The following is a 6,042-nucleotide window of genomic DNA, read 5'->3' as shown; positions in this document are numbered from 1 at the left end:
AGCTTTTATAATGTGATCACACGCCCACCATATGCACGTGCCACTTTACAGTCACATGAATTACAGTCTCTTGGGCATACACCAATTTGCCATAGATAAGGTTTTGCTGTCGTGGACAACACCACAAAAGTAATCATCGTGTGTTTGACAGGTACGTAGCTATGTGGTGATGTGTTTAATTCATTTGAGGGGTTCTTCATTTGGTACCCAGTCTACTGAACAAAGAACTCAGCAGAAAATTAAGTAGCTATTACATTATAAAACTATTGCATCGAGTGGGAACAGGCCAATGGAGCCAATAGCTGCATGGATCTTGTATTAAAATTGCATCTGTGATGGGCTATGACATCACTGCAGAATGAAGCAAATAGTTTGCATCTAATCCAAAACAGTGGATGTCGGAAATAGGTGTTGCAAGCCTTTTTGTAAACGATATTAGCAGTTGGACCCATGGGGCACCAGAACACAAAAACACCAATGGAGAGAGATCTAGAGTGCTTGCTCATATACATTTAATAATTATTCACTTGCAGAACTCAGATCTATATGCACAAACCTTAGCCTACATCCAAGTTGTGTTTGTGGGAAACCAATGACTGTTGAGCATGCCTTTAGCTGTTCCTTTGACTGCTTTCCTTACTAAGGCGTAAATTGCAGGATGTCGGGCAGTCAGAAATTTGCCACAATGTTCGCACTGAACCACCATTATACAGCCTTTGTCAGGAGAAAAATTCCACTACCAATCTAACATTGAATATGGTTCCCAGCTTGTTGTGAATGCAGAGAGTTTTTGAGTACAGGATAGGAAGATGGCCTTTTTTATGTAAAAGCTTGATTCTATGAATGGTATCCCACTAGGGACCTGTGAGAAGGCTTAAAGGATTCACAGCAAGTCAGAAACATGTTTTTAACCCTTTGCTGGGATGATTCTTATGCATCATATTCTTTAGCTCAATGCTATCATCGAGCTGAATTTGGTGACCCCATACTATTCTATAATTCTTTGAAATTGTTTAGTGCAGCAGCAATACTGCACTTACAATTCTGTTTCACATGGACTCCCAAATGAAAATCGAGTTGAGTAACCCACATTCAATCCAGTTTCTGTTCACAAGCAATTGTGATAGTAGTTATTAGACCTCCAGCACTTGCGCTGTAAAGCCTTAATAAATAAACTAATATCCATTTGGTTCCACATGGGGTACTTTGAGATAATAAGTCACTCACTAGAGTTCCTATGGATACATTTACATGAAATTGACAAGGAGAAAACATCCTGAACGCCTGGCAGACTCTTGTAAGCGTTCAAGCGTTAATTGGATGGCTGCAGGTTCGAGGCTGCCCAGGTCCAGTCATGGATTTTTCTATTTTGTCTACCTTTTGAAACACACTTTCTACAGGCTATAGGACCAGGTGTCCTACAGACCTTCAGCACTTGTACTGTAAAGCCTTAATAAATAAAAATTCATTGAGTGATAATTGTCTTCTAAGCACTTTATGTATTCACAACTTGCTTTTACTTTGCAAACCCAGTGGTCTTCTGATGACTGATTTTATTTTTGTAAACTAGATGATTGTTGAATTAGATGCACAACCATGACAAAATGTTGTGGCTGCACTATAGCTAATATGGGATGTCATTAGTCTGGTCTGTTGTGTAACATCATGTCACAAAGTGATTATGTTGTCATGACTACCAGTAATGTTCTCATCCTGCACTCAATTTGCGCTGTGTACCAAGTGATCTCAGTGGTACATTGCACAGTTGACTTGGTATCCTTAATTGGTGATCATGATCATGAAGTTCACAAGTAGTGTCATGGTCACCATTTGCACTGTTATTGTGAGGGGGTTACTTCATTTAATCATCTTTGTAAGAATCAACTTCGCCAATATACTTCCTTCATACTGCACGGACTAAACACCTTGATCTATAAATAAATCAAACTTCAAACAAAAATGTGCTTGTGTGATTGTAACATACACAATCATAGTACCTAAATCGTCAGTCTAGCAAAGTTCCAACAATCTTGGAAACTGACAAAAGTATTGTTTTACATAAAATACATATAGCTATATTTCAGTGAGGTGCCACTATATACATATAGCATACTGTCAAAGCAGTACACGTTGAAACTGTCGTTTAGCTCTAGGGTTTGCTAAGAAGTTGAATGATCTACTGACTTGCACATTAACTATGATACTTCCATCAATTTAATTAATAGTTCAATACTTCCATCACTGGACTTAATTCAGTTTAATCATTAACCACGATGCTTCCATCACTGGAGTTCAATAGTTCAGTACTTCCAAGTTCCATTACTGGAGTTCCATTAACTACGCTACTTCCATCACTGGCACAAGATTTTGGCATATGGTATTTATGTACTACAAGTAGAAGGAAAAATTAGGAATGTTAAGTTGGATTAGGGATCAAAGAAAGAAAAAGTAGTGAAACAAGGAAGGTTACCTATACCTGCAGATATACTAGTGAACATCTAAATTTCCACTAGTATATCTGCAGGCAGAGTTGGGGGTAACTAGTTACTTTTGTAACTAAGTTATGTAACGGATTACTTTTAAAGTAACTAGTAATGTAACTAGTAACTTATAACTAGGAGTAATTGTCTGAAAGTAACTAAGTTACAATGGTAACTAAGTGTAGGTTATCGCACAAATCAAGGTATCTTAGCTATTTTAGAGACCTGAGGAATGGCACAATAATCTAAAATAGCAAAGATACCGTGGATTTGGACGATAACCAACAGACTATGGCTCGTACGGCTCTAGTCACTGCCAATAATGGCGGCTTCCTGATCGAATTAGTGTTATAACAACTCACTGGTAGGCAAGGGGTGCGACACCTTTGCAAATCTGTACGTGATTTGAAACTTGATTTGTGATTTGAAATTGGATTTGTGATTTGAAACTTGATTTGAATCGTCACGCGTGATTGCCATAGTGTGATTTCTAAGGCTATTTCTGGACATTGGTTCTTGATTAAGAACTAGTATTGTATCACTGTAAGCTTGTATTGTTTATAAATATGTTTTTGAGACTAGTTTTCAAGCAGCATTAATTATTTGCGTGGGCGAATCGCTGGAGATTTGTGATTTGGAACTGAAGGGCATACATGATTTGTAGAGGTGTCATACCCCTTGCTGGTAGGTTTTCTAGATGAATACGATTATCTCTCAATGTTTTCTTCACACTGTAGTGATGATTTCTGATGGCTGTTGTGACTGGAATCCAGCTAAACACGTGACGCATGTGACAAAAAATTTGTCACGGGTATTATCTAACCAGTTTAGACACAGCAGATTGCATTTCCGTTTAAAAATTTTGTAATGCATGTGAGTGTGTGTGTACACAAGAATGAAGGTGTATTGTTTCACGGAACAAGTTGCTGATGTCGAGGACTAAGATTTCTACTCTGTAAAGGTAGTTCCGTGAAGGATTGTACTTACAGAGGTTTTGAGGTTGCTTGATTCAAGTGGCACGATCGTATTACGCATGTGCATCAGATATAGCCAATGAAATTTACTCTTCGTGAAATTCAAATATGCTGCTTAAATTTCATTGGCTAGTTGCTGCACATGCACCACGTAGTAGTGTATCAAGCAACCTCAAAACCTCTGTACAACCGTGTGTATTAATGCAGCACATATGTGACACGATTTTCAAACAGAAATGCAATCTGCTGTACCTACTCACGTTTCGTTATGTACAGACATCCTACGGATCATGTGATCAGTATTTTAACCACAAAATGACGTTATACCGGAAACTACTTTATGCGTACTTGTGCCATGTGCACAAAGCTATTCATGCTCTACGGAGTCAGCGATGTTACTAGGACTGCAGTTGCTGTAGCTACTTAGCCTGTCCACCTCATACATAAACACATGGCTGTGATGACCAAAATCATCAAGGTGAGATTTCACACACACACACACGCACGCACGCACGCACGCACGCACGCACGCACGCACGCACGCACGCACGCACGCACGCACACACACAGTACCTGAATCAATGCACCAATCTAGATACCTGAGCCCCTGGAAACATTGACAACACACTATCATGATCTCTGTTGCTGGTAGATTGCTATATTTTGGCACGCTCAGTTATATGGTGCAGGGTTTAAACTAATGCCACCCCTCTTGTGTAAGACTTGTGTAAGAGCCAAGGACACCAAAATAATAAATGGTGCACTATATTGCTACTTGTATCATGGTGCGTGGGCAGATCAAAGTGTGCTGCCATGGTATAACTAAGATACACCACTGGTTGTTAGTTAGGCCATGCTTAGCTGGCAGTTTGAATACGAGTCAAAGTGAGGTGGTGTCAATGACACAGCGCCAGGTAAGCAAATATAGTTGGCTTCATGCCAAGTACTGCAGGAGCAAAGGAATGAATCTATACTTCAACCATAGCTTTAACTAGCTTCTATTGCTACAGCGCACTGCTAGTACCGGGTAGACTAGTACACATGGATACACGTGTTTGCGTAACTTTATTCTAATAAATTAGTGCATGCACGACTTGTGACTTGTAAGGAAGAGGAGTAGCAGCAGTAATACAAGAGAGAATGGGTTTAAGAAGCTATTTTCAGCACAACCCGTGAGTCCAGTCTGCCAGTGTGGTGAGTCATGGTACAAGCCAGTTATATCACGTTTACTCATATGATATCATAGTTATTAACACTCATCCTCGGCTTCGCCTCGGACTCGTGTAATAACTACGATATCATACTCATACCGTGATATAACTAGAACTTGTTCCATTTCCATTGCACTGACATGCACCATCGTCATCCACAGACATCTAATATACATCACTCCTTGTTGCTTTTCAAAATTTCTTGAACTTAATGTTTGCCAAAATTTGAAGGTGTTTTCATATAGACCATGTGTGATGTTGAATGTAGTCTAGTGAAAAGTTGTTACGCCTTCAGATTTTATGCTGTTTTACAAGAAAAAATGAAGGCAATGGGCTAAAAGTATTGATCGACTCAACAATGAATTAGGCAACGGGCTTGATTTCTTCACTATTCAACATCGCCTCATCCCGAGATGCACCTTTTTGCCCACCGTAATACGTACAATACACGCATCAATATCATGGTTTTGTCCTCCTTTGTGTTCCAGTTCTTTTGCTGACAATGCAAGATGTCAATTCGCAATAGCGCTATGTGGCTTCCCTTTGGCTGTGTTGGCTATTATGCTTATTGCTGGCCTGTATATTGACCGGATTGATTGCAGAGACACTTCTCATACTGTTCTTGCTGTGTAATGGGTGGAGCATAGCTGAAGACACACCAAGCGTAATGCCCACCTCCCTTTCTGTAACGTAATTATTATATTATTATTATTATTATTATACTGTATCAACATAATTAACTATCTATGTATATATGAGAGACATGTGTATCGCTGCAAAATTTATGCTGCCAACCAGTAGTCCATCAGCTAAGAAGTGGGGACTCTCTGCAATCTAGTTAGTGCACTAAATCCATACTTCCTCTTCCTTGATACGCTGTGGCAGCGTATAACTAGACATGTTGATGTTCTCGTCATATGAAACTTTAGTAAAGGAAAAATTAGTTCGATTTAGGGATCATAGAAAAAAAGGGGAAACAAGGGAGGTCGTCTACATCTGCAGACATATTAGTGAACATTTAATCCCTGATTCAGTCTATATACACCCATAACTGAATTAGGGATTGAATGTTCACTAGTATATTTGTAGATGTAGGAGGTCTCCCTTGTTTTCCTTCTATGTTTCTTAAAATTAATATATGTAACATTATTATGACTGGTGAACCCACACATACTGCATCAAAAAAGAAAGGATGGCACCAGAGTTAATGTTTTCATTTGAACGTGCGTCCCAGCTATCAATTACTGACTCGAAAGTGAAGTGACCATTATGCTTTACTTTCAGCTATTTTCAGCACATTACACAGCTTTACAAACGAAGTGCCTCTGCAATCAACATGGATGATTCCCATTTACAAATGTAGGGAAGCCATGCATT

This window comes from Dysidea avara, chromosome 3, assembly GCF_963678975.1.
Source record: "Dysidea avara chromosome 3, odDysAvar1.4, whole genome shotgun sequence".
NCBI classification, from domain to species: Eukaryota; Metazoa; Porifera; class Demospongiae; order Dictyoceratida; family Dysideidae; genus Dysidea; species Dysidea avara.
This window is presented reverse-complemented; position numbering follows the sequence as displayed.